The sequence below is a fragment of the Pungitius pungitius genome, unplaced genomic scaffold (genome assembly GCF_949316345.1).
Source record: "Pungitius pungitius unplaced genomic scaffold, fPunPun2.1 scaffold_29, whole genome shotgun sequence".
Taxonomy (NCBI): Eukaryota; Metazoa; Chordata; class Actinopteri; order Perciformes; family Gasterosteidae; genus Pungitius; species Pungitius pungitius.
The window spans coordinates 40,742-65,813 of record NW_026909812.1 but is presented as its reverse complement, the minus strand read 5'-3'; the positions used below and the strand labels follow the sequence as shown (position 1 = coordinate 65,813).

General features: G+C 44.3%; 51 non-coding genes and 1 pseudogene across 51 annotated transcripts; all 52 read left to right on the top strand.

The window, feature by feature from the left end:
- The first annotated feature begins 78 nt into the window (after positions 1-78).
- LOC134111522 (5S ribosomal RNA) lies at positions 79-197 on the top strand. Its single transcript, XR_009944866.1, has one exon. It is a non-coding gene; the product is annotated as a 5S ribosomal RNA (ribosomal RNA).
- A 339-nt stretch (positions 198-536) lies between these two features.
- Positions 537-655, top strand: LOC134111438 (5S ribosomal RNA). Its single transcript, XR_009944821.1, has one exon. It is a non-coding gene; the product is annotated as a 5S ribosomal RNA (ribosomal RNA).
- Positions 656-1,049: 394 nt separating this feature from the next.
- On the top strand, positions 1,050-1,168 carry LOC134111176 (5S ribosomal RNA). Its single transcript, XR_009944559.1, has one exon. It is a non-coding gene; the product is annotated as a 5S ribosomal RNA (ribosomal RNA).
- A 339-nt stretch (positions 1,169-1,507) lies between these two features.
- Positions 1,508-1,626, top strand: LOC134111521 (5S ribosomal RNA). The gene has a single exon (XR_009944865.1). It is a non-coding gene; the product is annotated as a 5S ribosomal RNA (ribosomal RNA).
- A 397-nt stretch (positions 1,627-2,023) lies between these two features.
- Positions 2,024-2,142, top strand: LOC134111519 (5S ribosomal RNA). Its single transcript, XR_009944863.1, has one exon. It is a non-coding gene; the product is annotated as a 5S ribosomal RNA (ribosomal RNA).
- A 339-nt stretch (positions 2,143-2,481) lies between these two features.
- Positions 2,482-2,600, top strand: LOC134111518 (5S ribosomal RNA). The gene has a single exon (XR_009944862.1). It is a non-coding gene; the product is annotated as a 5S ribosomal RNA (ribosomal RNA).
- Positions 2,601-2,994: 394 nt separating this feature from the next.
- On the top strand, positions 2,995-3,113 carry LOC134111467 (5S ribosomal RNA; annotated as a pseudogene).
- A 398-nt stretch (positions 3,114-3,511) lies between these two features.
- On the top strand, positions 3,512-3,630 carry LOC134111517 (5S ribosomal RNA). The gene has a single exon (XR_009944861.1). It is a non-coding gene; the product is annotated as a 5S ribosomal RNA (ribosomal RNA).
- A 339-nt stretch (positions 3,631-3,969) lies between these two features.
- On the top strand, positions 3,970-4,088 carry LOC134111698 (5S ribosomal RNA). Its single transcript, XR_009945042.1, has one exon. It is a non-coding gene; the product is annotated as a 5S ribosomal RNA (ribosomal RNA).
- Positions 4,089-4,484: 396 nt separating this feature from the next.
- Positions 4,485-4,603, top strand: LOC134111516 (5S ribosomal RNA). The gene has a single exon (XR_009944860.1). It is a non-coding gene; the product is annotated as a 5S ribosomal RNA (ribosomal RNA).
- A 339-nt stretch (positions 4,604-4,942) lies between these two features.
- LOC134111515 (5S ribosomal RNA) lies at positions 4,943-5,061 on the top strand. The gene has a single exon (XR_009944859.1). It is a non-coding gene; the product is annotated as a 5S ribosomal RNA (ribosomal RNA).
- A 397-nt stretch (positions 5,062-5,458) lies between these two features.
- Positions 5,459-5,577, top strand: LOC134111389 (5S ribosomal RNA). Its single transcript, XR_009944772.1, has one exon. It is a non-coding gene; the product is annotated as a 5S ribosomal RNA (ribosomal RNA).
- A 339-nt stretch (positions 5,578-5,916) lies between these two features.
- LOC134111398 (5S ribosomal RNA) lies at positions 5,917-6,035 on the top strand. Its single transcript, XR_009944781.1, has one exon. It is a non-coding gene; the product is annotated as a 5S ribosomal RNA (ribosomal RNA).
- A 396-nt stretch (positions 6,036-6,431) lies between these two features.
- On the top strand, positions 6,432-6,550 carry LOC134111514 (5S ribosomal RNA). The gene has a single exon (XR_009944858.1). It is a non-coding gene; the product is annotated as a 5S ribosomal RNA (ribosomal RNA).
- Positions 6,551-6,889: 339 nt separating this feature from the next.
- On the top strand, positions 6,890-7,008 carry LOC134111687 (5S ribosomal RNA). Its single transcript, XR_009945031.1, has one exon. It is a non-coding gene; the product is annotated as a 5S ribosomal RNA (ribosomal RNA).
- A 396-nt stretch (positions 7,009-7,404) lies between these two features.
- Positions 7,405-7,523, top strand: LOC134111513 (5S ribosomal RNA). The gene has a single exon (XR_009944857.1). It is a non-coding gene; the product is annotated as a 5S ribosomal RNA (ribosomal RNA).
- A 339-nt stretch (positions 7,524-7,862) lies between these two features.
- Positions 7,863-7,981, top strand: LOC134111512 (5S ribosomal RNA). The gene has a single exon (XR_009944856.1). It is a non-coding gene; the product is annotated as a 5S ribosomal RNA (ribosomal RNA).
- A 394-nt stretch (positions 7,982-8,375) lies between these two features.
- Positions 8,376-8,494, top strand: LOC134111511 (5S ribosomal RNA). The gene has a single exon (XR_009944855.1). It is a non-coding gene; the product is annotated as a 5S ribosomal RNA (ribosomal RNA).
- Positions 8,495-8,833: 339 nt separating this feature from the next.
- Positions 8,834-8,952, top strand: LOC134111510 (5S ribosomal RNA). Its single transcript, XR_009944854.1, has one exon. It is a non-coding gene; the product is annotated as a 5S ribosomal RNA (ribosomal RNA).
- A 339-nt stretch (positions 8,953-9,291) lies between these two features.
- On the top strand, positions 9,292-9,410 carry LOC134111508 (5S ribosomal RNA). Its single transcript, XR_009944852.1, has one exon. It is a non-coding gene; the product is annotated as a 5S ribosomal RNA (ribosomal RNA).
- Positions 9,411-9,804: 394 nt separating this feature from the next.
- LOC134111507 (5S ribosomal RNA) lies at positions 9,805-9,923 on the top strand. Its single transcript, XR_009944851.1, has one exon. It is a non-coding gene; the product is annotated as a 5S ribosomal RNA (ribosomal RNA).
- A 398-nt stretch (positions 9,924-10,321) lies between these two features.
- Positions 10,322-10,440, top strand: LOC134111506 (5S ribosomal RNA). The gene has a single exon (XR_009944850.1). It is a non-coding gene; the product is annotated as a 5S ribosomal RNA (ribosomal RNA).
- Positions 10,441-10,779: 339 nt separating this feature from the next.
- On the top strand, positions 10,780-10,898 carry LOC134111505 (5S ribosomal RNA). Its single transcript, XR_009944849.1, has one exon. It is a non-coding gene; the product is annotated as a 5S ribosomal RNA (ribosomal RNA).
- A 394-nt stretch (positions 10,899-11,292) lies between these two features.
- On the top strand, positions 11,293-11,411 carry LOC134111504 (5S ribosomal RNA). Its single transcript, XR_009944848.1, has one exon. It is a non-coding gene; the product is annotated as a 5S ribosomal RNA (ribosomal RNA).
- A 339-nt stretch (positions 11,412-11,750) lies between these two features.
- LOC134111676 (5S ribosomal RNA) lies at positions 11,751-11,869 on the top strand. Its single transcript, XR_009945020.1, has one exon. It is a non-coding gene; the product is annotated as a 5S ribosomal RNA (ribosomal RNA).
- Positions 11,870-12,265: 396 nt separating this feature from the next.
- LOC134111503 (5S ribosomal RNA) lies at positions 12,266-12,384 on the top strand. The gene has a single exon (XR_009944847.1). It is a non-coding gene; the product is annotated as a 5S ribosomal RNA (ribosomal RNA).
- A 339-nt stretch (positions 12,385-12,723) lies between these two features.
- On the top strand, positions 12,724-12,842 carry LOC134111502 (5S ribosomal RNA). Its single transcript, XR_009944846.1, has one exon. It is a non-coding gene; the product is annotated as a 5S ribosomal RNA (ribosomal RNA).
- Positions 12,843-13,236: 394 nt separating this feature from the next.
- LOC134111501 (5S ribosomal RNA) lies at positions 13,237-13,355 on the top strand. The gene has a single exon (XR_009944845.1). It is a non-coding gene; the product is annotated as a 5S ribosomal RNA (ribosomal RNA).
- A 339-nt stretch (positions 13,356-13,694) lies between these two features.
- Positions 13,695-13,813, top strand: LOC134111500 (5S ribosomal RNA). Its single transcript, XR_009944844.1, has one exon. It is a non-coding gene; the product is annotated as a 5S ribosomal RNA (ribosomal RNA).
- A 339-nt stretch (positions 13,814-14,152) lies between these two features.
- On the top strand, positions 14,153-14,271 carry LOC134111499 (5S ribosomal RNA). Its single transcript, XR_009944843.1, has one exon. It is a non-coding gene; the product is annotated as a 5S ribosomal RNA (ribosomal RNA).
- A 394-nt stretch (positions 14,272-14,665) lies between these two features.
- Positions 14,666-14,784, top strand: LOC134111494 (5S ribosomal RNA). The gene has a single exon (XR_009944840.1). It is a non-coding gene; the product is annotated as a 5S ribosomal RNA (ribosomal RNA).
- A 398-nt stretch (positions 14,785-15,182) lies between these two features.
- LOC134111485 (5S ribosomal RNA) lies at positions 15,183-15,301 on the top strand. Its single transcript, XR_009944831.1, has one exon. It is a non-coding gene; the product is annotated as a 5S ribosomal RNA (ribosomal RNA).
- Positions 15,302-15,640: 339 nt separating this feature from the next.
- LOC134111474 (5S ribosomal RNA) lies at positions 15,641-15,759 on the top strand. Its single transcript, XR_009944829.1, has one exon. It is a non-coding gene; the product is annotated as a 5S ribosomal RNA (ribosomal RNA).
- A 394-nt stretch (positions 15,760-16,153) lies between these two features.
- On the top strand, positions 16,154-16,272 carry LOC134111463 (5S ribosomal RNA). Its single transcript, XR_009944828.1, has one exon. It is a non-coding gene; the product is annotated as a 5S ribosomal RNA (ribosomal RNA).
- Positions 16,273-16,611: 339 nt separating this feature from the next.
- On the top strand, positions 16,612-16,730 carry LOC134111452 (5S ribosomal RNA). Its single transcript, XR_009944827.1, has one exon. It is a non-coding gene; the product is annotated as a 5S ribosomal RNA (ribosomal RNA).
- Positions 16,731-17,124: 394 nt separating this feature from the next.
- Positions 17,125-17,243, top strand: LOC134111392 (5S ribosomal RNA). The gene has a single exon (XR_009944775.1). It is a non-coding gene; the product is annotated as a 5S ribosomal RNA (ribosomal RNA).
- A 339-nt stretch (positions 17,244-17,582) lies between these two features.
- LOC134111441 (5S ribosomal RNA) lies at positions 17,583-17,701 on the top strand. Its single transcript, XR_009944824.1, has one exon. It is a non-coding gene; the product is annotated as a 5S ribosomal RNA (ribosomal RNA).
- Positions 17,702-18,040: 339 nt separating this feature from the next.
- On the top strand, positions 18,041-18,159 carry LOC134111430 (5S ribosomal RNA). The gene has a single exon (XR_009944813.1). It is a non-coding gene; the product is annotated as a 5S ribosomal RNA (ribosomal RNA).
- A 397-nt stretch (positions 18,160-18,556) lies between these two features.
- LOC134111419 (5S ribosomal RNA) lies at positions 18,557-18,675 on the top strand. Its single transcript, XR_009944802.1, has one exon. It is a non-coding gene; the product is annotated as a 5S ribosomal RNA (ribosomal RNA).
- A 339-nt stretch (positions 18,676-19,014) lies between these two features.
- On the top strand, positions 19,015-19,133 carry LOC134111408 (5S ribosomal RNA). Its single transcript, XR_009944791.1, has one exon. It is a non-coding gene; the product is annotated as a 5S ribosomal RNA (ribosomal RNA).
- Positions 19,134-19,472: 339 nt separating this feature from the next.
- Positions 19,473-19,591, top strand: LOC134111397 (5S ribosomal RNA). The gene has a single exon (XR_009944780.1). It is a non-coding gene; the product is annotated as a 5S ribosomal RNA (ribosomal RNA).
- Positions 19,592-19,930: 339 nt separating this feature from the next.
- LOC134111385 (5S ribosomal RNA) lies at positions 19,931-20,049 on the top strand. The gene has a single exon (XR_009944768.1). It is a non-coding gene; the product is annotated as a 5S ribosomal RNA (ribosomal RNA).
- Positions 20,050-20,443: 394 nt separating this feature from the next.
- On the top strand, positions 20,444-20,562 carry LOC134111374 (5S ribosomal RNA). Its single transcript, XR_009944757.1, has one exon. It is a non-coding gene; the product is annotated as a 5S ribosomal RNA (ribosomal RNA).
- Positions 20,563-20,901: 339 nt separating this feature from the next.
- On the top strand, positions 20,902-21,020 carry LOC134111363 (5S ribosomal RNA). The gene has a single exon (XR_009944746.1). It is a non-coding gene; the product is annotated as a 5S ribosomal RNA (ribosomal RNA).
- Positions 21,021-21,416: 396 nt separating this feature from the next.
- LOC134111352 (5S ribosomal RNA) lies at positions 21,417-21,535 on the top strand. Its single transcript, XR_009944735.1, has one exon. It is a non-coding gene; the product is annotated as a 5S ribosomal RNA (ribosomal RNA).
- A 339-nt stretch (positions 21,536-21,874) lies between these two features.
- Positions 21,875-21,993, top strand: LOC134111341 (5S ribosomal RNA). The gene has a single exon (XR_009944724.1). It is a non-coding gene; the product is annotated as a 5S ribosomal RNA (ribosomal RNA).
- A 394-nt stretch (positions 21,994-22,387) lies between these two features.
- On the top strand, positions 22,388-22,506 carry LOC134111330 (5S ribosomal RNA). The gene has a single exon (XR_009944713.1). It is a non-coding gene; the product is annotated as a 5S ribosomal RNA (ribosomal RNA).
- A 339-nt stretch (positions 22,507-22,845) lies between these two features.
- On the top strand, positions 22,846-22,964 carry LOC134111319 (5S ribosomal RNA). The gene has a single exon (XR_009944702.1). It is a non-coding gene; the product is annotated as a 5S ribosomal RNA (ribosomal RNA).
- A 396-nt stretch (positions 22,965-23,360) lies between these two features.
- Positions 23,361-23,479, top strand: LOC134111308 (5S ribosomal RNA). Its single transcript, XR_009944691.1, has one exon. It is a non-coding gene; the product is annotated as a 5S ribosomal RNA (ribosomal RNA).
- Positions 23,480-23,818: 339 nt separating this feature from the next.
- On the top strand, positions 23,819-23,937 carry LOC134111297 (5S ribosomal RNA). The gene has a single exon (XR_009944680.1). It is a non-coding gene; the product is annotated as a 5S ribosomal RNA (ribosomal RNA).
- Positions 23,938-24,331: 394 nt separating this feature from the next.
- Positions 24,332-24,450, top strand: LOC134111286 (5S ribosomal RNA). Its single transcript, XR_009944669.1, has one exon. It is a non-coding gene; the product is annotated as a 5S ribosomal RNA (ribosomal RNA).
- A 339-nt stretch (positions 24,451-24,789) lies between these two features.
- Positions 24,790-24,908, top strand: LOC134111274 (5S ribosomal RNA). Its single transcript, XR_009944657.1, has one exon. It is a non-coding gene; the product is annotated as a 5S ribosomal RNA (ribosomal RNA).
- Positions 24,909-25,072: the final 164 nt, after the last annotated feature.

Here is a 25,072-nt window from a genome sequence, read left to right as displayed (position 1 = left end):
CTGCTTCAATTTTAGAAAAAGAAACTCTTCTGATTATCTTTGACGCATTATAAAGGATTAGGAAAAAGATAAAAAGCAGCTTACGGCCATACCTCTCTGGTTCCGCCCGATCTCGTCTGATCTCGGAAGCTAAGCAGAGCAGGGCCTGGTTAGTACCTGGATGGAAGACCGCCTGGGAATCCCAGGTGCCGTAAGCTTTTTCACTTCTCTCTCTGAAAGCCGCCCAGCGCCGTAGCTTGTACACCTACACAATTGTAAAAAGTTGATCACATTGTAGAAGAGATGCAATAGGAAGAAGATGAAAGGTGGCTTACGTCCATACCATCGTCAGGCCATTTGAGGTGGCGGGGACTGCAATGGCCATCCACCGATTGGCTGGGACTCCTGGGCGGGTCTTCTCTAGTCCATCCAATTTTCGCCATAGGATGTCACAGCCTTCTTTGCATACCCTTATTTAACCCACACAAAGATGCCAACGGCAGGCGTGACATAATTTTTTGACGCATTATAAAGGATTAGGAAAAAGATAAAAAGCAGCTTACGGCCAAACCTCTCTGGTTCCGCCCGATCTCGTCTGATCTCGGAAGCTAAGCAGAGCAGGGCCTGGTTAGTACCTGGATCGAAGACCGCCTGGGAATCCCAGGTGCCGTAAGCTTTTTCACTTCTCTCTGAAAGCTGCAGAGCGCCGCAGATTGTACACCTACAAATTACAAAAAGTATATCACATTGTTGAAGAGATGCATGTTTATTGTTGTTTTAACGTTGGATATGAAAGGCATTTAGACAATATTATCAAACATGATTCCGTTTCATGGTTGCTAAATTAGTGTTGATCAACATTTAACAATTGGCATACTTTTGTTTGTAATTTAGCCGTTGAAATACAGTTGCTAACCAAACATGTTAGATTTACCAGTGAAGAAAAGTAAAGTTCCCTTTAGGTTTTAGGAACCTCTCTTGCCAATGCTAAGAACTGCTTCAATTTTAGAAAAAGAAACTTCTGATTATCTTTGACACGTTTTAAAGGATTAGGAAAAAGATGAAAAGCAGCTTACGGCCATACCTCTCTGGTTCCGCCCGATCTCGTCTGATCTCGGAAGCTAAGTAGAGCAGGGCCTGGTTAGTACCTGGATGGAAGACCGCCTGGGAATCCCAGGTGCCGTAAGCTTTTTCACTTCTCTCTCTGAAAGCCGCCCAGCGCCGTAGCTTGTACACCTACACAATTGTAAAAAGTTGATCACATTGTAGAAGAGATGCAATAGGAAGAAGATGAAAGGTGGCTTACGTCCATACCATCGTCAGGCCATTTGAGGTGGCGGGGACTGCAATGGCCATCCACCGATTGGCTGGGACTCCTGGGCGGGTCTTCTCTAGTCCATCCAATTTTCGCCATAGGATGTCACAGCCTTCTTTGCATACCCTTATTTAACCCACACAAAGATGCCAATGGCAGGCGTGACATAATTTTTTGACGCATTATAAAGGATTAGGAAAAAGATAAAAAGCAGCTTACGGCCATACCTCTCTGGTTCCGCCCGATCTCGTCTGATCTCGGAAGCTAAGCAGAGCAGGGCCTGGTTAGTACCTGGATGGAAGACCGCCTGGGAATCCCAGGTGCCGTAAGCTTTTTCACTTCTCTCTCTGAAAGCCGCCCAGCGCCGTAGCTTGTACACCTACACAATTGTAAAAAGTTTATCACATTGTTGAAGAGATGCATGTTTAGTGTTGTTTTAACGTTGCATATGAAAGGAAATTAGACAATATTATCCAAAATGATTCCGTTTCATGATTGCTAAATTAGTGTTGATCAACATTTTACGATTGGCATACTATTGTTTGTAATTTAGCCGTTGAAATACAGGTGCTAACCAAACATGTTAGATTTACCAGTGAAGAAAAGTAAAGTTCCCTTCAGGTTTTAGGAACCTCTCTTGCCAATGCTAAGAACTGCTTCAATTTTAGAAAAAGAAACTTCTGATTATCTTTGACACGTTTTAAAGGATTAGGAAAAAGATGAAAAGCAGCTTACGGCCATACCTCTCTGGTTCCGCCCGATCTCGTCTGATCTCGGAAGCTAAGCAGAGCAGGGCCTGGTTAGTACCTGGATGGAAGACCGCCTGGGAATCCCAGGTGCCGTAAGCTTTTTCACTTCTCTCTCTGAAAGCCGCCCAGCGCCGTAGCTTGTACACCTACACAATTGTAAAAAGTTTATCACATTGTAGAAGAGATGCAATAGGAAGAAGATGAAAGGTGGCTTACGTCCATACCATCATCAGGCCATTTGAGGTGGCGGGGACTGCAATGGCCATCCACCGATTGGCTGGGACTCCTGGGCGGGTCTTCTCTAGTCCATCCAATTTTCGCCATAGGATGTCACAGCCTTCTTTGCATACCCTTATTTAACCCACACAAAGATGCCAACGGCAGGCGTGACATAATTTTTTGACGCATTATAAAGGATTAGGAAAAAGATAAAAAGCAGCTTACGGCCATACCTCTCTGGTTCCGCCCGATCTCGTCTGATCTCGGAAGCTAAGCAGAGCAGGGCCTGGTTAGTACCTGGATGGAAGACCGCCTGGGAATCCCAGGTGCCGTAAGCTTTTTCACTTCTCTCTGAAAGCTGCAGAGCGCCGCAGATTGTACACCTACAAATTACAAAAAGTATATCACATTGTTGAAGAGATGCATGTTTAGTGTTGTTTTAACGTTGGATATGAAAGGAAATTAGACAATATTATCCAAAATGATTCCGTTTCATGATTGCTAAATTGGTGTTGATCAACATTTTACGATTGGCATACTATTGTTTGTAATTTAGCCGTTGAAATACAGGTGCTAACCAAACATGTTAGATTTACCAGTGAAGAAAAGTAAAGTTACCTTCAGGTTTTAGGAACCTCTCTTGCCAATGCTAAGAACTGCTTCAATTTTAGAAAAAGAAACTTCTGATTATCTTTGACACGTTTTAAAGGATTAGGAAAAAGATAAAAAGCAGCTTACAGCCATACCTCTCTGGTTCCGCCCGATCTCGTCTGATCTCGGAAGCTAAGCAGAGCGGGTGCTGGTTAGTACCTGGATGGAAGACCGCCTGGGAATCCCAGGTGCCGTAAGCTTTTTCACTTCTCTCACCGAAAGCCGCCGAGCGCCGCAGATTGTACACCTACAAATTACAAAAAGTATATCACATTGTTGAAGAGATGCATGTTTAGTGTTGTTTTAACGTTGGATATGAAAGGCAATTAGACAATATAATCCAAAATGATTCCGTTCCATGGTTGCTAAATTAGTGTTGATCAACATTTAACAATTGGCATACTTTTGTTTGTAATTTAGCCGTTGAAATACAGGTGCTAACCCAACATGTTAGAATTGCCAGTGAAGAAAAGTAAAGTTACCTTCAGGTTTTAGAAACCTCTCTTGCCAATCCTAAGAACTGCTTCAATTTTAGAAAAAGAAACTCTTCTGATTATCTTTGACGCATTATAAAGGATTAGGAAAAAGATAAAAAGCAGCTTACGGCCATACCTCTCTGGTTCCGCCCGATCTCGTCTGATCTCGGAAGCTAAGCAGAGCAGGGCCTGGTTAGTACCTGGATGGAAGACCGCCTGGGAATCCCAGGTGCCGTAAGCTTTTTCACTTCTCTCTCCGAAAGCCGCCCACCGCCGCAGATTGTACACCTTCACAATTGTAAAAAGTATTTCACATTGTAGAAGAGATGCAATAGGAAGAAGATGAAAGGTGGCTTACGTCCATACCATCGTCAGGCCATTTGAGGTGGCGGGGACTGCAATGGCCATCCACCGATTGGCTGGGACTCCTGGGCGGGTCTTCTCTAGTCCATCCAATTTTCGCCATAGGATGTCACAGCCTTCTTTGCATACCCTTATTTAACCCACACAAAGATGCCAACGGCAGGCGTGACATAATTTTTTGACGCATTATAAAGGATTAGGAAAAAGATAAAAAGCAGCTTACGGCCATACCTCTCTGGTTCCGCCCGATCTCGTCTGATCTCGGAAGCTAAGCAGAGCTGGGCCTGGTTAGTACCTGGATGGAAGACCGCCTGGGAATCCCAGGTGCCGTAAGCTTTTTCACTTCTCTCACCGAAAGCCGCCGAGCGCCGCAGATTGTACACCTACAAATTACAAAAAGTATATCACATTGTTGAAGAGATGCATGTTTAGTGTTGTTTTAACGTTGCATATGAAAGGAAATTAGACAATATTATCAAACATGATTCCGTTTCATGGTTGCTAAATTAGTGTTGATCAACATTTAACAATTGGCATACTTTTGTTTGTAATTTAGCCGTTGAAATACAGGTGCTAACCAAACATGTTAGATTTACCAAAGAAGAAAAGTAAAGTTCCCTTTAGGTTTTAGGAACCTCTCTTGCCAATGCTAAGAACTGCTTCAATTTTAGAAAAAGAAACTTCTGATTATCTTTGACACGTTTTAAAGGATTAGGAAAAAGATGAAAAGCAGCTTACGGCCATACCTCTCTGGTTCCGCCCGATCTCGTCTGATCTCGGAAGCTAAGCAGAGCAGGGCCTGGTTAGTACCTGGATGGAAGACCGCCTGGGAATCCCAGGTGCCGTAAGCTTTTTCACTTCTCTCTCTGAAAGCCGCCCAGCGCCGTAGCTTGTACACCTACACAATTGTAAAAAGTTGATCACATTGTAGAAGAGATGCAATAGGAAGAAGATGAAAGGTGGCTTACGTCCATACCATCGTCAGGCCATTTGAGGTGGCGGGGACTGCAATGGCCATCCACCGATTGGCTGGGACTCCTGGGCGGGTCTTCTCTAGTCCATCCAATTTTCGCCATAGGATGTCACAGCCTTCTTTGCATACCCTTATTTAACCCACACAAAGATGCCAACGGCAGGCGTGACATAATTTTTTGACGCATTATAAAGGATTAGGAAAAAGATAAAAAGCAGCTTACGGCCATACCTCTCTGGTTCCGCCCGATCTCGTCTGATCTCGGAAGCTAAGCAGAGCAGGGCCTGGTTAGTACCTGGATGGAAGACCGCCTGGGAATCCCAGGTGCCGTAAGCTTTTTCACTTCTCTCTCTGAAAGCCGCCCAGCGCCGTAGCTTGTACACCTACACAATTGTAAAAAGTTTATCACATTGTTGAAGAGATGCATGTTTAGTGTTGTTTTAACGTTGCATATGAAAGGAAATTAGACAATATTATCCAAAATGATTCCGTTTCATGATTGCTAAATTAGTGTTGATCAACATTTTACGATTGGCATACTATTGTTTGTAATTTAGCCGTTGAAATACAGGTGCTAACCAAACATGTTAGATTTACCAGTGAAGAAAAGTAAAGTTCCCTTCAGGTTTTAGGAACCTCTCTTGCCAATGCTAAGAACTGCTTCAATTTTAGAAAAAGAAACTTCTGATTATCTTTGACACGTTTTAAAGGATTAGGAAAAAGATGAAAAGCAGCTTACGGCCATACCTCTCTGGTTCCGCCCGATCTCGTCTGATCTCGGAAGCTAAGCAGAGCAGGGCCTGGTTAGTACCTGGATGGAAGACCGCCTGGGAATCCCAGGTGCCGTTGGCTTTTTCACTTCTCTCTCTGAAAGCCGCCCAGCGCCGTAAATTGTACACCTACACAATTGTAAAAAGTTTATCACATTGTAGAAGAGATGCAATAGGAAGAAGATGAAAGGTGGCTTACGTCCATACCATCATCAGGCCATTTGAGGTGGCGGGGACTGCAATGGCCATCCACCGATTGGCTGGGACTCCTGGGCGGGTCTTCTCTAGTCCATCCAATTTTCGCCATAGGATGTCACAGCCTTCTTTGCATACCCTTATTTAACCCACACAAAGATGCCAACGGCAGGCGTGACATAATTTTTTGACGCATTATAAAGGATTAGGAAAAAGATAAAAAGCAGCTTACGGCCATACCTCTCTGGTTCCGCCCAATCTCGTCTGATCTCGGAAGCTAAGCAGAGCAGGGCCTGGTTAGTACCTGGATGGAAGACCGCCTGGGAATCCCAGGTGCCGTAAGCTTTTTCACTTCTCTCTGAAAGCTGCAGAGCGCCGCAGATTGTACACCTACAAATTACAAAAAGTATATCACATTGTTGAAGAGATGCATGTTTAGTGTTGTTTTAACGTTGGATATGAAAGGGAATTAGACAATATTATCCAAAATGATTCCGTTTCATGGTTGCTAAATTAGTGTTGATCAACATTTAACAATTGGCATACTTTTGTTTGTAATTTAGCCGTTGAAATACAGGTGCTAACCCAACATGTTAGAATTGCCAGTGAAGAAAAGTAAAGTTACCTTCAGGTTTTAGAAACCTCTCTTGCCAATCCTAAGAACTGCTTCAATTTTAGAAAAAGAAACTCTTCTGATTATCTTTGACGCATTATAAAGGATTAGGAAAAAGATAAAAAGCAGCTTACGGCCATACCTCTCTGGTTCCGCCCGATCTCGTCTGATCTCGGAAGCTAAGCAGAGCAGGGCCTGGTTAGTACCTGGATGGAAGACCGCCTGGGAATCCCAGGTGCCGTAAGCTTTTTCACTTCTCTCTCCGAAAGCCGCCCACCGCCGCAGATTGTACACCTTCACAATTGTAAAAAGTATTTCACATTGTAGAAGAGATGCAATAGGAAGAAGATGAAAGGTGGCTTACGTCCATACCATCGTCAGGCCATTTGAGGTGGCGGGGACTGCAATGGCCATCCACCGATTGGCTGGGACTCCTGGGCGGGTCTTCTCTAGTCCATCCAATTTTCGCCATAGGATGTCACAGCCTTCTTTGCATACCCTTATTTAACCCACACAAAGATGCCAACGGCAGGCGTGACAAAATTTTTTGACGCATTATAAAGGATTAGGAAAAAGATAAAAAGCAGCTTACGGCCATACCTCTCTGGTTCCGCCCGATCTCGTCTGATCTCGGAAGCTAAGCAGAGCTGGGCCTGGTTAGTACCTGGATGGAAGACCGCCTGGGAATCCCAGGTGCCGTAAGCTTTTTCACTTCTCTCACCGAAAGCCGCCGAGCGCCGCAGATTGTACACCTACAAATTACAAAAAGTATATCACATTGTTGAAGAGATGCATGTTTAGTGTTGTTTTAACGTTGCATATGAAAGGCATTTAGACAATATTATCAAACATGATTCCGTTTCATGGTTGCTAAATTAGTGTTGATCAACATTTAACAATTGGCATACTTTTGTTTGTAATTTAGCCGTTGAAATACAGGTGCTAACCAAACATGTTAGATTTACCAAAGAAGAAAAGTAAAGTTCCCTTTAGGTTTTAGGAACCTCTCTTGCCAATGCTAAGAACTGCTTCAATTTTAGAAAAAGAAACTTCTGATTATCTTTGACACGTTTTAAAGGATTAGGAAAAAGATGAAAAGCAGCTTACGGCCATACCTCTCTGGTTCCGCCCGATCTCGTCTGATCTCGGAAGCTAAGCAGAGCAGGGCCTGGTTAGTACCTGGATGGAAGACCGCCTGGGAATCCCAGGTGCCGTAAGCTTTTTCACTTCTCTCTCTGAAAGCCGCCCAGCGCCGTAGCTTGTACACCTACACAATTGTAAAAAGTTGATCACATTGTAGAAGAGATGCAATAGGAAGAAGATGAAAGGTGGCTTACGTCCATACCATCGTCAGGCCATTTGAGGTGGCGGGGACTGCAATGGCCATCCACCGATTGGCTGGGACTCCTGGGCGGGTCTTCTCTAGTCCATCCAATTTTCGCCATAGGATGTCACAGCCTTCTTTGCATACCCTTATTTAACCCACACAAAGATGCCAACGGCAGGCGTGACATAATTTTTTGACGCATTATAAAGGATTAGGAAAAAGATAAAAAGCAGCTTACGGCCATACCTCTCTGGTTCCGCCCGATCTCGTCTGATCTCGGAAGCTAAGCAGAGCAGGGCCTGGTTAGTACCTGGATGGAAGACCGCCTGGGAATCCCAGGTGCCGTAAGCTTTTTCACTTCTCTCTGAAAGCTGCAGAGCGCCGCAGATTGTACACCTACAAATTACAAAAAGTATATCACATTGTTGAAGAGATGCATGTTTATTGTTGTTTTAACGTTGGATATGAAAGGCATTTAGACAATATTATCAAACATGATTCCGTTTCATGGTTGCTAAATTAGTGTTGATCAACATTTAACAATTGGCATACTTTTGTTTGTAATTTAGCCGTTGAAATACAGTTGCTAACCAAACATGTTAGATTTACCAGTGAAGAAAAGTAAAGTTCCCTTTAGGTTTTAGGAACCTCTCTTGCCAATGCTAAGAACTGCTTCAATTTTAGAAAAAGAAACTTCTGATTATCTTTGACACGTTTTAAAGGATTAGGAAAAAGATGAAAAGCAGCTTACGGCCATACCTCTCTGGTTCCGCCCGATCTCGTCTGATCTCGGAAGCTAAGCAGAGCAGGGCCTGGTTAGTACCTGGATGGAAGACCGCCTGGGAATCCCAGGTGCCGTAAGCTTTTTCACTTCTCTCTCTGAAAGCCGCCCAGCGCCGTAGCTTGTACACCTACACAATTGTAAAAAGTTGATCACATTGTAGAAGAGATGCAATAGGAAGAAGATGAAAGGTGGCTTACGTCCATACCATCGTCAGGCCATTTGAGGTGGCGGGGACTGCAATGGCCATCCACCGATTGGCTGGGACTCCTGGGCGGGTCTTCTCTAGTCCATCCAATTTTCGCCATAGGATGTCACAGCCTTCTTTGCATACCCTTATTTAACCCACACAAAGATGCCAACGGCAGGCGTGACATAATTTTTTGACGCATTATAAAGGATTAGGAAAAAGATAAAAAGCAGCTTACGGCCATACCTCTCTGGTTCCGCCCGATCTCGTCTGATCTCGGAAGCTAAGCAGAGCAGGGCCTGGTTAGTACCTGGATGGAAGACCGCCTGGGAATCCCAGGTGCCGTAAGCTTTTTCACTTCTCTCTCTGAAAGCCGCCCAGCGCCGTAGCTTGTACACCTACACAATTGTAAAAAGTTGATCACATTGTAGAAGAGATGCAATAGGAAGAAGATGAAAGGTGGCTTACGTCCATACCATCGTCAGGCCATTTGAGGTGGCGGGGACTGCAATGGCCATCCACCGATTGGCTGGGACTCCTGGGCGGGTCTTCTCTAGTCCATCCAATTTTCGCCATAGGATGTCACAGCCTTCTTTGCATACCCTTATTTAACCAACACAAAGATGCCAACGGCAGGCGTGACATAATTTTTTGACGCATTATAAAGGATTAGGAAAAAGATAAAAAGCAGCTTACGGCCATACCTCTCTGGTTCCGCCCGATCTCGTCTGATCTCGGAAGCTAAGCAGAGCAGGGCCTGGTTAGTACCTGGATGGAAGACCGCCTGGGAATCCCAGGTGCCGTAAGCTTTTTCACTTCTCTCTGAAAGCTGCAGAGCGCCGCAGATTGTACACCTACAAATTACAAAAAGTATATCACATTGTTGAAGAGATGCATGTTTAGTGTTGTTTTAACGTTGCATATGAAAGGCATTTAGACAATATTATCAAACATGATTCCGTTTCATGGTTGCTAAATTAGTGTTGATCAACATTTAACAATTGGCATACTTTTGTTTGTAATTTAGCCGTTGAAATACAGGTGCTAACCAAACATGTTAGATTTACCAAAGAAGAAAAGTAAAGTTCCCTTTAGGTTTTAGGAACCTCTCTTGCCAATGCTAAGAACTGCTTCAATTTTAGAAAAAGAAACTTCTGATTATCTTTGACACGTTTTAAAGGATTAGGAAAAAGATGAAAAGCAGCTTACGGCCATACCTCTCTGGTTCCGCCCGATCTCGTCTGATCTCGGAAGCTAAGCAGAGCAGGGCCTGGTTAGTACCTGGATGGAAGACCGCCTGGGAATCCCAGGTGCCGTAAGCTTTTTCACTTCTCTCTCTGAAAGCTGCAGAGCGCCGCAGATTGTACACCTACAAATTACAAAAAGTATATCACATTGTTGAAGAGATGCATGTTTAGTGTTGTTTTAACGTTGGATATGAAAGGGAATTAGACAATATTATCCAAAATGATTCCGTTTCATGGTTGCTAAATTAGTGTTGATCAACATTTAACAATTGGCATACTTTTGTTTGTAATTTAGCCGTTGAAATACAGGTGCTAACCCAACATGTTAGAATTGCCAGTGAAGAAAAGTAAAGTTACCTTCAGGTTTTAGAAACCTCTCTTGCCAATCCTAAGAACTGCTTCAATTTTAGAAAAAGAAACTCTTCTGATTATCTTTGACGCATTATAAAGGATTAGGAAAAAGATAAAAAGCAGCTTACGGCCATACCTCTCTGGTTCCGCCCGATCTCGTCTGATCTCGGAAGCTAAGCAGAGCAGGGCCTGGTTAGTACCTGGATGGAAGACCGCCTGGGAATCCCAGGTGCCGTAAGCTTTTTCACTTCTCTCTCCGAAAGCCGCCCACCGCCGCAGATTGTACACCTTCACAATTGTAAAAAGTATTTCACATTGTAGAAGAGATGCAATAGGAAGAAGATGAAAGGTGGCTTACGTCCATACCATCGTCAGGCCATTTGAGGTGGCGGGGACTGCAATGGCCATCCACCGATTGGCTGGGACTCCTGGGCGGGTCTTCTCTAGTCCATCCAATTTTCGCCATAGGATGTCACAGCCTTCTTTGCATACCCTTATTTAACCCACACAAAGATGCCAACGGCAGGCGTGACATAATTTTTTGACGCATTATAAAGGATTAGGAAAAAGATAAAAAGCAGCTTACGGCCATACCTCTCTGGTTCCGCCCGATCTCGTCTGATCTCGGAAGCTAAGCAGAGCAGGGCCTGGTTAGTACCTGGATGGAAGACCGCCTGGGAATCCCAGGTGCCGTAAGCTTTTTCACTTCTCTCTGAAAGCTGCAGAGCGCCGCAGATTGTACACCTACAAATTACAAAAAGTATATCACATTGTTGAAGAGATGCATGTTTATTGTTGTTTTAACGTTGGATATGAAAGGCATTTAGACAATATTATCAAACATGATTCCGTTTCATGGTTGCTAAATTAGTGTTGATCAACATTTAACAATTGGCATACTTTTGTTTGTAATTTAGCCGTTGAAATACAGGTGCTAACCAAACATGTTAGATTTACCAAAGAAGAAAAGTAAAGTTCCCTTTAGGTTTTAGGAACCTCTCTTGCCAATGCTAAGAACTGCTTCAATTTTAGAAAAAGAAACTTCTGATTATCTTTGACACGTTTTAAAGGATTAGGAAAAAGATGAAAAGCAGCTTACGGCCATACCTCTCTGGTTCCGCCCGATCTCGTCTGATCTCGGAAGCTAAGCAGAGCAGGGCCTGGTTAGTACCTGGATGGAAGACCGCCTGGGAATCCCAGGTGCCGTAAGCTTTTTCACTTCTCTCTCCGAAAGCCGCCCACCGCCGCAGATTGTACACCTTCACAATTGTAAAAAGTATTTCACATTGTAGAAGAGATGCAATAGGAAGAAGATGAAAGGTGGCTTACGTCCATACCATCGTCAGGCCATTTGAGGTGGCGGGGACTGCAATGGCCATCCACCGATTGGCTGGGACTCCTGGGCGGGTCTTCTCTAGTCCATCCAATTTTCGCCATAGGATGTCACAGCCTTCTTTGCATACCCTTATTTAACCCACACAAAGATGCCAACGGCAGGCGTGACAAAATTTTTTGACGCATTATAAAGGATTAGGAAAAAGATAAAAAGCAGCTTACGGCCATACCTCTCTGGTTCCGCCCGATCTCGTCTGATCTCGGAAGCTAAGCAGAGCTGGGCCTGGTTAGTACCTGGATGGAAGACCGCCTGGGAATCCCAGGTGCCGTAAGCTTTTTCACTTCTCTCACCGAAAGCCGCCGAGCGCCGCAGATTGTACACCTACAAATTACAAAAAGTATATCACATTGTTGAAGAGATGCATGTTTAGTGTTGTTTTAACGTTGCATATGAAAGGCATTTAGACAATATTATCAAACATGATTCCGTTTCATGGTTGCTAAATTAGTGTTGATCAACATTTAACAATTGGCATACTTTTGTTTGTAATTTAGCCGTTGAAATACAGGTGCTAACCAAACATGTTAGATTTACCAAAGAAGAAAAGTAAAGTTCCCTTTAGGTTTTAGGAACCTCTCTTGCCAATGCTAAGAACTGCTTCAATTTTAGAAAAAGAAACTTCTGATTATCTTTGACACGTTTTAAAGGATTAGGAAAAAGATGAAAAGCAGCTTACGGCCATACCTCTCTGGTTCCGCCCGATCTCGTCTGATCTCGGAAGCTAAGCAGAGCAGGGCCTGGTTAGTACCTGGATGGAAGACCGCCTGGGAATCCCAGGTGCCGTAAGCTTTTTCACTTCTCTCTCTGAAAGCCGCCCAGCGCCGTAGCTTGTACACCTACACAATTGTAAAAAGTTGATCACATTGTAGAAGAGATGCAATAGGAAGAAGATGAAAGGTGGCTTACGTCCATACCATCGTCAGGCCATTTGAGGTGGCGGGGACTGCAATGGCCATCCACCGATTGGCTGGGACTCCTGGGCGGGTCTTCTCTAGTCCATCCAATTTTCGCCATAGGATGTCACAGCCTTCTTTGCATACCCTTATTTAACCCACACAAAGATGCCAACGGCAGGCGTGACATAATTTTTTGACGCATTATAAAGGATTAGGAAAAAGATAAAAAGCAGCTTACGGCCATACCTCTCTGGTTCCGCCCGATCTCGTCTGATCTCGGAAGCTAAGCAGAGCAGGGCCTGGTTAGTACCTGGATGGAAGACCGCCTGGGAATCCCAGGTGCCGTAAGCTTTTTCACTTCTCTCTGAAAGCTGCAGAGCGCCGCAGATTGTACACCTACAAATTACAAAAAGTATATCACATTGTTGAAGAGATGCATGTTTATTGTTGTTTTAACGTTGGATATGAAAGGCATTTAGACAATATTATCAAACATGATTCCGTTTCATGGTTGCTAAATTAGTGTTGATCAACATTTAACAATTGGCATACTTTTGTTTGTAATTTAGCCGTTGAAATACAGTTGCTAACCAAACATGTTAGATTTACCAGTGAAGAAAAGTAAAGTTCCCTTTAGGTTTTAGGAACCTCTCTTGCCAATGCTAAGAACTGCTTCAATTTTAGAAAAAGAAACTTCTGATTATCTTTGACACGTTTTAAAGGATTAGGAAAAAGATGAAAAGCAGCTTACGGCCATACCTCTCTGGTTCCGCCCGATCTCGTCTGATCTCGGAAGCTAAGCAGAGCAGGGCCTGGTTAGTACCTGGATGGAAGACCGCCTGGGAATCCCAGGTGCCGTAAGCTTTTTCACTTCTCTCTCTGAAAGCCGCCCAGCGCCGTAGCTTGTACACCTACACAATTGTAAAAAGTTGATCACATTGTAGAAGAGATGCAATAGGAAGAAGATGAAAGGTGGCTTACGTCCATACCATCGTCAGGCCATTTGAGGTGGCGGGGACTGCAATGGCCATCCACCGATTGGCTGGGACTCCTGGGCGGGTCTTCTCTAGTCCATCCAATTTTCGCCATAGGATGTCACAGCCTTCTTTGCATACCCTTATTTAACCCACACAAAGATGCCAACGGCAGGCGTGACATAATTTTTTGACGCATTATAAAGGATTAGGAAAAAGATAAAAAGCAGCTTACGGCCATACCTCTCTGGTTCCGCCCGATCTCGTCTGATCTCGGAAGCTAAGCAGAGCAGGGCCTGGTTAGTACCTGGATGGAAGACCGCCTGGGAATCCCAGGTGCCGTAAGCTTTTTCACTTCTCTCTCTGAAAGCCGCCCAGCGCCGTAGCTTGTACACCTACACAATTGTAAAAAGTTGATCACATTGTAGAAGAGATGCAATAGGAAGAAGATGAAAGGTGGCTTACGTCCATACCATCGTCAGGCCATTTGAGGTGGCGGGGACTGCAATGGCCATCCACCGATTGGCTGGGACTCCTGGGCGGGTCTTCTCTAGTCCATCCAATTTTCGCCATAGGATGTCACAGCCTTCTTTGCATACCCTTATTTAACCCACACAAAGATGCCAACGGCAGGCGTGACATAATTTTTTGACGCATTATAAAGGATTAGGAAAAAGATAAAAAGCAGCTTACGGCCATACCTCTCTGGTTCCGCCCGATCTCGTCTGATCTCGGAAGCTAAGCAGAGCAGGGCCTGGTTAGTACCTGGATGGAAGACCGCCTGGGAATCCCAGGTGCCGTAAGCTTTTTCACTTCTCTCTGAAAGCTGCAGAGCGCCGCAGATTGTACACCTACAAATTACAAAAAGTATATCACATTGTTGAAGAGATGCATGTTTAGTGTTGTTTTAACGTTGCATATGAAAGGCATTTAGACAATATTATCAAACATGATTCCGTTTCATGGTTGCTAAATTAGTGTTGATCAACATTTAACAATTGGCATACTTTTGTTTGTAATTTAGCCGTTGAAATACAGGTGCTAACCAAACATGTTAGATTTACCAAAGAAGAAAAGTAAAGTTCCCTTTAGGTTTTAGGAACCTCTCTTGCCAATGCTAAGAACTGCTTCAATTTTAGAAAAAGAAACTTCTGATTATCTTTGACACGTTTTAAAGGATTAGGAAAAAGATGAAAAGCAGCTTACGGCCATACCTCTCTGGTTCCGCCCGATCTCGTCTGATCTCGGAAGCTAAGCAGAGCAGGGCCTGGTTAGTACCTGGATGGAAGACCGCCTGGGAATCCCAGGTGCCGTAAGCTTTTTCACTTCTCTCTCTGAAAGCTGCAGAGCGCCGCAGATTGTACACCTACAAATTACAAAAAGTATATCACATTGTTGAAGAGATGCATGTTTAGTGTTGTTTTAACGTTGGATATGAAAGGGAATTAGACAATATTATCCAAAATGATTCCGTTTCATGGTTGCTAAATTAGTGTTGATCAACATTTAACAATTGGCATACTTTTGTTTGTAATTTAGCCGTTGAAATACAGGTGCTAACCCAACATGTTAGAATTGCCAGTGAAGAAAAGTAAAGTTACCTTCAGGTTTTAGAAACCTCTCTTGCCAATCCTAAGAACTGCTTCAATTTTAGAAAAAGAAACTCTTCTGATTATCTTTGACGCATTATAAAGGATTAGGAAAAAGATAAAAAGCAGCTTACGGCCATACCTCTCTGGTTCCGCCCGATCTCGTCTGATCTCGGAAGCTAAGCAGAGCAGGGCCTGGTTAGTACCTGGATGGAAGACCGCCTGGGAATCCCAGGTGCCGTAAGCTTTTTCACTTCTCTCTCCGAAAGCCGCCCACCGCCGCAGATTGTACACCTTCACAATTGTAAAAAGTATTTCACATTGTAGAAGAGATGCAATAGGAAGAAGATGAAAGGTGGCTTACGTCCATACCATCGTCAGGCCATTTGAGGTGGCGGGGACTGCAATGGCCATCCACCGATTGGCTGGGACTCCTGGGCGGGTCTTCTCTAGTCCATCCAATTTTCGCCATAGGATGTCACAGCCTTCTTTGCATACCCTTATTTAACCCACACAAAGATGCCAACGGCAGGCGTGACATAATTTTTTGACGCATTATAAAGGATTAGGAAAAAGATAAAAAGCAGCTTACGGCCATACCTCTCTGGTTCCGCCCGATCTCGTCTGATCTCGGAAGCTAAGCAGAGCAGGGCCTGGTTAGTACCTGGATGGAAGACCGCCTGGGAATCCCAGGTGCCGTAAGCTTTTTCACTTCTCTCTGAAAGCTGCAGAGCGCCGCAGATTGTACACCTACAAATTACAAAAAGTATATCACATTGTTGAAGAGATGCATGTTTATTGTTGTTTTAACGTTGGATATGAAAGGCATTTAGACAATATTATCAAACATGATTCCGTTTCATGGTTGCTAAATTAGTGTTGATCAACATTTAACAATTGGCATACTTTTGTTTGTAATTTAGCCGTTGAAATACAGGTGCTAACCAAACATGTTAGATTTACCAAAGAAGAAAAGTAAAGTTCCCTTTAGGTTTTAGGAACCTCTCTTGCCAATGCTAAGAACTGCTTCAATTTTAGAAAAAGAAACTTCTGATTATCTTTGACACGTTTTAAAGGATTAGGAAAAAGATGAAAAGCAGCTTACGGCCATACCTCTCTGGTTCCGCCCGATCTCGTCTGATCTCGGAAGCTAAGCAGAGCAGGGCCTGGTTAGTACCTGGATGGAAGACCGCCTGGGAATCCCAGGTGCCGTAAGCTTTTTCACTTCTCTCTCTGAAAGCCGCCCAGCGCCGTAGCTTGTACACCTACACAATTGTAAAAAGTTGATCACATTGTAGAAGAGATGCAATAGGAAGAAGATGAAAGGTGGCTTACGTCCATACCATCGTCAGGCCATTTGAGGTGGCGGGGACTGCAATGGCCATCCACCGATTGGCTGGGACTCCTGGGCGGGTCTTCTCTAGTCCATCCAATTTTCGCCATAGGATGTCACAGCCTTCTTTGCATACCCTTATTTAACCCACACAAAGATGCCAACGGCAGGCGTGACATAATTTTTTGACGCATTATAAAGGATTAGGAAAAAGATAAAAAGCAGCTTACGGCCATACCTCTCTGGTTCCGCCCGATCTCGTCTGATCTCGGAAGCTAAGCAGAGCAGGGCCTGGTTAGTACCTGGATGGAAGACCGCCTGGGAATCCCAGGTGCCGTAAGCTTTTTCACTTCTCTCTGAAAGCTGCAGAGCGCCGCAGATTGTACACCTACAAATTACAAAAAGTATATCACATTGTTGAAGAGATGCATGTTTATTGTTGTTTTAACGTTGGATATGAAAGGCATTTAGACAATATTATCAAACATGATTCCGTTTCATGGTTGCTAAATTAGTGTTGATCAACATTTAACAATTGGCATACTTTTGTTTGTAATTTAGCCGTTGAAATACAGTTGCTAACCAAACATGTTAGATTTACCAGTGAAGAAAAGTAAAGTTCCCTTTAGGTTTTAGGAACCTCTCTTGCCAATGCTAAGAACTGCTTCAATTTTAGAAAAAGAAACTTCTGATTATCTTTGACACGTTTTAAAGGATTAGGAAAAAGATGAAAAGCAGCTTACGGCAAAACCTCTCTGGTTCCGCCCGATCTCGTCTGATCTCGGAAGCTAAGCAGAGCAGGGCCTGGTTAGTACCTGGATGGAAGACCGCCTGGGAATCCCAGGTGCCGTAAGCTTTTTCACTTCTCTCTCTGAAAGCCGCCCAGCGCCGTAGCTTGTACACCTACACAATTGTAAAAAGTTGATCACATTGTAGAAGAGATGCAATAGGAAGAAGATGAAAGGTGGCTTACGTCCATACCATCGTCAGGCCATTTGAGGTGGCGGGGACTGCAATGGCCATCCACCGATTGGCTGGGACTCCTGGGCGGGTCTTCTCTAGTCCATCCAATTTTCGCCATAGGATGTCACAGCCTTCTTTGCATACCCTTATTTAACCCACACAAAGATGCCAACGGCAGGCGTGACATAATTTTTTGACGCATTATAAAGGATTAGGAAAAAGATAAAAAGCAGCTTACGGCCATACCTCTCTGGTTCCGCCCGATCTCGTCTGATCTCGGAAGCTAAGCAGAGCAGGGCCTGGTTAGTACCTGGATGGAAGACCGCCTGGGAATCCCAGGTGCCGTAAGCTTTTTCACTTCTCTCTCTGAAAGCCGCCCAGCGCCGTAGCTTGTACACCTACACAATTGTAAAAAGTTGATCACATTGTAGAAGAGATGCAATAGGAAGAAGATGAAAGGTGGCTTACGTCCATACCATCGTCAGGCCATTTGAGGTGGCGGGGACTGCAATGGCCATCCACCGATTGGCTGGGACTCCTGGGCGGGTCTTCTCTAGTCCATCCAATTTTCGCCATAGGATGTCACAGCCTTCTTTGCATACCCTTATTTAACCCACACAAAGATGCCAACGGCAGGCGTGACATAATTTTTTGACGCATTATAAAGGATTAGGAAAAAGATAAAAAGCAGCTTACGGCCATACCTCTCTGGTTCCGCCCGATCTCGTCTGATCTCGGAAGCTAAGCAGAGCAGGGCCTGGTTAGTACCTGGATGGAAGACCGCCTGGGAATCCCAGGTGCCGTAAGCTTTTTCACTTCTCTCTCTGAAAGCCGCCCAGCGCCGTAGCTTGTACACCTACACAATTGTAAAAAGTTTATCACATTGTTGAAGAGATGCATGTTTAGTGTTGTTTTAACGTTGCATATGAAAGGAAATTAGACAATATTATCCAAAATGATTCCGTTTCATGATTGCTAAATTAGTGTTGATCAACATTTTACGATTGGCATACTATTGTTTGTAATTTAGCCGTTGAAATACAGGTGCTAACCAAACATGTTAGATTTACCAGTGAAGAAAAGTAAAGTTCCCTTCAGGTTTTAGGAACCTCTCTTGCCAATGCTAAGAACTGCTTCAATTTTAGAAAAAGAAACTTCTGATTATCTTTGACACGTTTTAAAGGATTAGGAAAAAGATGAAAAGCAGCTTACGGCCATACCTCTCTGGTTCCGCCCGATCTCGTCTGATCTCGGAAGCTAAGCAGAGCAGGGCCTGGTTAGTACCTGGATGGAAGACCGCCTGGGAATCCCAGGTGCCGTAAGCTTTTTCACTTCTCTCTCTGAAAGCCGCCCAGCGCCGTAAATTGTACACCTACACAATTGTAAAAAGTTTATCACATTGTAGAAGAGATGCAATAGGAAGAAGATGAAAGGTGGCTTACGTCCATACCATCATCAGGCCATTTGAGGTGGCGGGGACTGCAATGGCCATCCACCGATTGGCTGGGACTCCTGGGCGGGTCTTCTCTAGTCCATCCAATTTTCGCCATAGGATGTCACAGCCTTCTTTGCATACCCTTATTTAACCCACACAAAGATGCCAACGGCAGGCGTGACATAATTTTTTGACGCATTATAAAGGATTAGGAAAAAGATAAAAAGCAGCTTACGGCCATACCTCTCTGGTTCCGCCCGATCTCGTCTGATCTCGGAAGCTAAGCAGAGCAGGGCCTGGTTAGTACCTGGATGGAAGACCGCCTGGGAATCCCAGGTGCCGTAAGCTTTTTCACTTCTCTCTCTGAAAGCCGCCCAGCGCCGTAGCTTGTACACCTACACAATTGTAAAAAGTTTATCACATTGTAGAAGAGATGCAATAGGAAGAAGATGAAAGGTGGCTTACGTCCATACCATCGTCAGGCCATTTGAGGTGGCGGGGACTGCAATGGCCATCCACCGATTGGCTGGGACTCCTGGGCGGGTCTTCTCTAGTCCATCCAATTTTCGCCATAGGATGTCACAGCCTTCTTTGCATACCCTTATTTAACCCACACAAAGATGCCAACGGCAGGCGTGACATAATTTTTTGACGCATTATAAAGGATTAGGAAAAAGATAAAAAGCAGCTTACGGCCATACCTCTCTGGTTCCGCCCGATCTCGTCTGATCTCGGAAGCTAAGCAGAGCAGGGCCTGGTTAGTACCTGGATGGAAGACCGCCTGGGAATCCCAGGTGCCGTAAGCTTTTTCACTTCTCTCTCTGAAAGCCGCCCAGCGCCGTAGCTTGTACACCTACACAATTGTAAAAAGTTGATCACATTGTAGAAGAGATGCAATAGGAAGAAGATGAAAGGTGGCTTACGTCCATACCATCGTCAGGCCATTTGAGGTGGCGGGGACTGCAATGGCCATCCACCGATTGGCTGGGACTCCTGGGCGGGTCTTCTCTAGTCCATCCAATTTTCGCCATAGGATGTCACAGCCTTCTTTGCATACCCTTATTTAACCCACACAAAGATGCCAACGGCAGGCGTGACATAATTTTTTGACGCATTATAAAGGATTAGGAAAAAGATAAAAAGCAGCTTACGGCCATACCTCTCTGGTTCCGCCCGATCTCGTCTGATCTCGGAAGCTAAGCAGAGCAGGGCCTGGTTAGTACCTGGATGGAAGACCGCCTGGGAATCCCAGGTGCCGTAAGCTTTTTCACTTCTCTCTGAAAGCTGCAGAGCGCCGCAGATTGTACACCTACAAATTACAAAAAGTATATCACATTGTTGAAGAGATGCATGTTTATTGTTGTTTTAACGTTGGATATGAAAGGCATTTAGACAATATTATCAAACATGATTCCGTTTCATGGTTGCTAAATTAGTGTTGATCAACATTTAACAATTGGCATACTTTTGTTTGTAATTTAGCCGTTGAAATACAGTTGCTAACCAAACATGTTAGATTTACCAGTGAAGAAAAGTAAAGTTCCCTTTAGGTTTTAGGAACCTCTCTTGCCAATGCTAAGAACTGCTTCAATTTTAGAAAAAGAAACTTCTGATTATCTTTGACACGTTTTAAAGGATTAGGAAAAAGATGAAAAGCAGCTTACGGCCATACCTCTCTGGTTCCGCCCGATCTCGTCTGATCTCGGAAGCTAAGCAGAGCAGGGCCTGGTTAGTACCTGGATGGAAGACCGCCTGGGAATCCCAGGTGCCGTAAGCTTTTTCACTTCTCTCTCTGAAAGCCGCCCAGCGCCGTAGCTTGTACACCTACACAATTGTAAAAAGTTGATCACATTGTAGAAGAGATGCAATAGGAAGAAGATGAAAGGTGGCTTACGTCCATACCATCGTCAGGCCATTTGAGGTGGCGGGGACTGCAATGGCCATCCACCGATTGGCTGGGACTCCTGGGCGGGTCTTCTCTAGTCCATCCAATTTTCGCCATAGGATGTCACAGCCTTCTTTGCATACCCTTATTTAACCCACACAAAGATGCCAACGGCAGGCGTGACATTATTTTTTGACGCATTATAAAGGATTAGGAAAAAGATAAAAAGCAGCTTACGGCCATACCTCTCTGGTTCCGCCCGATCTCGTCTGATCTCGGAAGCTAAGCAGAGCAGGGCCTGGTTAGTACCTGGATGGAAGACCGCCTGGGAATCCCAGGTGCCGTAAGCTTTTTCACTTCTCTCTGAAAGCTGCAGAGCGCCGCAGATTGTACACCTACAAATTACAAAAAGTATATCACATTGTTGAAGAGATGCATGTTTAGTGTTGTTTTAACGTTGGATATGAAAGGGAATTAGACAATATTATCCAAAATGATTCCGTTTCATGGTTGCTAAATTAGTGTTGATCAACATTTAACAATTGGCATACTTTTGTTTGTAATTTAGCCGTTGAAATACAGGTGCTAACCCAACATGTTAGAATTGCCAGTGAAGAAAAGTAAAGTTACCTTCAGGTTTTAGAAACCTCTCTTGCCAATCCTAAGAACTGCTTCAATTTTAGAAAAAGAAACTCTTCTGATTATCTTTGACGCATTATAAAGGATTAGGAAAAAGATAAAAAGCAGCTTACGGCCATACCTCTCTGGTTCCGCCCGATCTCGTCTGATCTCGGAAGCTAAGCAGAGCAGGGCCTGGTTAGTACCTGGATGGAAGACCGCCTGGGAATCCCAGGTGCCGTAAGCTTTTTCACTTCTCTCTCCGAAAGCCGCCCACCGCCGCAGATTGTACACCTTCACAATTGTAAAAAGTATTTCACATTGTAGAAGAGATGCAATAGGAAGAAGATGAAAGGTGGCTTACGTCCATACCATCGTCAGGCCATTTGAGGTGGCGGGGACTGCAATGGCCATCCACCGATTGGCTGGGACTCCTGGGCGGGTCTTCTCTAGTCCATCCAATTTTCGCCATAGGATGTCACAGCCTTCTTTGCATACCCTTATTTAACCCACACAAAGATGCCAACGGCAGGCGTGACATAATTTTTTGACGCATTATAAAGGATTAGGAAAAAGATAAAAAGCAGCTTACGGCCATACCTCTCTGGTTCCGCCCGATCTCGTCTGATCTCGGAAGCTAAGCAGAGCAGGGCCTGGTTAGTACCTGGATGGAAGACCGCCTGGGAATCCCAGGTGCCGTAAGCTTTTTCACTTCTCTCTGAAAGCTGCAGAGCGCCGCAGATTGTACACCTACAAATTACAAAAAGTATATCACATTGTTGAAGAGATGCATGTTTAGTGTTGTTTTAACGTTGCATATGAAAGGCATTTAGACAATATTATCAAACATGATTCCGTTTCATGGTTGCTAAATTAGTGTTGATCAACATTTAACAATTGGCATACTTTTGTTTGTAATTTAGCCGTTGAAATACAGGTGCTAACCAAACATGTTAGATTTACCAAAGAAGAAAAGTAAAGTTCCCTTTAGGTTTTAGGAACCTCTCTTGCCAATGCTAAGAACTGCTTCAATTTTAGAAAAAGAAACTTCTGATTATCTTTGACACGTTTTAAAGGATTAGGAAAAAGATGAAAAGCAGCTTACGGCCATACCTCTCTGGTTCCGCCCGATCTCGTCTGATCTCGGAAGCTAAGCAGAGCAGGGCCTGGTTAGTACCTGGATGGAAGACCGCCTGGGAATCCCAGGTGCCGTAAGCTTTTTCACTTCTCTCTCTGAAAGCCGCCCAGCGCCGTAGCTTGTACACCTACACAATTGTAAAAAGTTGATCACATTGTAGAAGAGATGCAATAGGAAGAAGATGAAAGGTGGCTTACGTCCATACCATCGTCAGGCCATTTGAGGTGGCGGGGACTGCAATGGCCATCCACCGATTGGCTGGGACTCCTGGGCGGGTCTTCTCTAGTCCATCCAATTTTCGCCATAGGATGTCACAGCCTTCTTTGCATACCCTTATTTAACCCACACAAAGATGCCAACGGCAGGCGTGACATAATTTTTTGACGCATTATAAAGGATTAGGAAAAAGATAAAAAGCAGCTTACGGCCATACCTCTCTGGTTCCGCCCGATCTCGTCTGATCTCGGAAGCTAAGCAGAGCAGGGCCTGGTTAGTACCTGGATGGAAGACCGCCTGGGAATCCCAGGTGCCGTAAGCTTTTTCACTTCTCTCTGAAAGCTGCAGAGCGCCGCAGATTGTACACCTACAAATTACAAAAAGTATATCACATTGTTGAAGAGATGCATGTTTAGTGTTGTTTTAACGTTGGATATGAAAGGGAATTAGACAATATTATCCAAAATGATTCCGTTTCATGGTTGCTAAATTAGTGTTGATCAACATTTAACAATTGGCATACTTTTGTTTGTAATTTAGCCGTTGAAATACAGGTGCTAACCCAACATGTTAGAATTGCCAGTGAAGAAAAGTAAAGTTACCTTCAGGTTTTAGAAACCTCTCTTGCCAATCCTAAGAACTGCTTCAATTTTAGAAAAAGAAACTCTTCTGATTATCTTTGACGCATTATAAAGGATTAGGAAAAAGATAAAAAGCAGCTTACGGCCATACCTCTCTGGTTCCGCCCGATCTCGTCTGATCTCGGAAGCTAAGCAGAGCAGGGCCTGGTTAGTACCTGGATGGAAGACCGCCTGGGAATCCCAGGTGCCGTAAGCTTTTTCACTTCTCTCTCCGAAAGCCGCCCACCGCCGCAGATTGTACACCTTCACAATTGTAAAAAGTATTTCACATTGTAGAAGAGATGCAATAGGAAGAAGATGAAAGGTGGCTTACGTCCATACCATCGTCAGGCCATTTGAGGTGGCGGGGACTGCAATGGCCATCCACCGATTGGCTGGGACTCCTGGGCGGGTCTTCTCTAGTCCATCCAATTTTCGCCATAGGATGTCACAGCCTTCTTTGCATACCCTTATTTAACCCACACAAAGATGCCAACGGCAGGCGTGACATAATTTTTTGACGCATTATAAAGGATTAGGAAAAAGATAAAAAGCAGCTTACGGCCATACCTCTCTGGTTCCGCCCGATCTCGTCTGATCTCGGAAGCTAAGCAGAGCAGGGCCTGGTTAGTACCTGGATGGAAGACCGCCTGGGAATCCCAGGTGCCGTAAGCTTTTTCACTTCTCTCTGAAAGCTGCAGAGCGCCGCAGATTGTACACCTACAAATTACAAAAAGTATATCACATTGTTGAAGAGATGCATGTTTATTGTTGTTTTAACGTTGGATATGAAAGGCATTTAGACAATATTATCAAACATGATTCCGTTTCATGGTTGCTAAATTAGTGTTGATCAACATTTAACAATTGGCATACTTTTGTTTGTAATTTAGCCGTTGAAATACAGGTGCTAACCAAACATGTTAGATTTACCAAAGAAGAAAAGTAAAGTTCCCTTTAGGTTTTAGGAACCTCTCTTGCCAATGCTAAGAACTGCTTCAATTTTAGAAAAAGAAACTTCTGATTATCTTTGACACGTTTTAAAGGATTAGGAAAAAGATGAAAAGCAGCTTACGGCCATACCTCTCTGGTTCCGCCCGATCTCGTCTGATCTCGGAAGCTAAGCAGAGCAGGGCCTGGTTAGTACCTGGATGGAAGACCGCCTGGGAATCCCAGGTGCCGTAAGCTTTTTCACTTCTCTCTCTGAAAGCCGCCCAGCGCCGTAGCTTGTACACCTACACAATTGTAAAAAGTTGATCACATTGTAGAAGAGATGCAATAGGAAGAAGATGAAAGGTGGCTTACGTCCATACCATCGTCAGGCCATTTGAGGTGGCGGGGACTGCAATGGCCATCCACCGATTGGCTGGGACTCCTGGGCGGGTCTTCTCTAGTCCATCCAATTTTCGCCATAGGATGTCACAGCCTTCTTTGCATACCCTTATTTAACCCACACAAAGATGCCAACGGCAGGCGTGACATAATTTTTTGACGCATTATAAAGGATTAGGAAAAAGATAAAAAGCAGCTTACGGCCATACCTCTCTGGTTCCGCCCGATCTCGTCTGATCTCGGAAGCTAAGCAGAGCAGGGCCTGGTTAGTACCTGGATGGAAGACCGCCTGGGAATCCCAGGTGCCGTAAGCTTTTTCACTTCTCTCTGAAAGCTGCAGAGCGCCTCAGATTGTACACCTACAAATTACAAAAAGTATATCACATTGTTGAAGAGATGCATGTTTATTGTTGTTTTAACGTTGGATATGAAAGGCATTTAGACAATATTATCAAACATGATTCCGTTTCATGGTTGC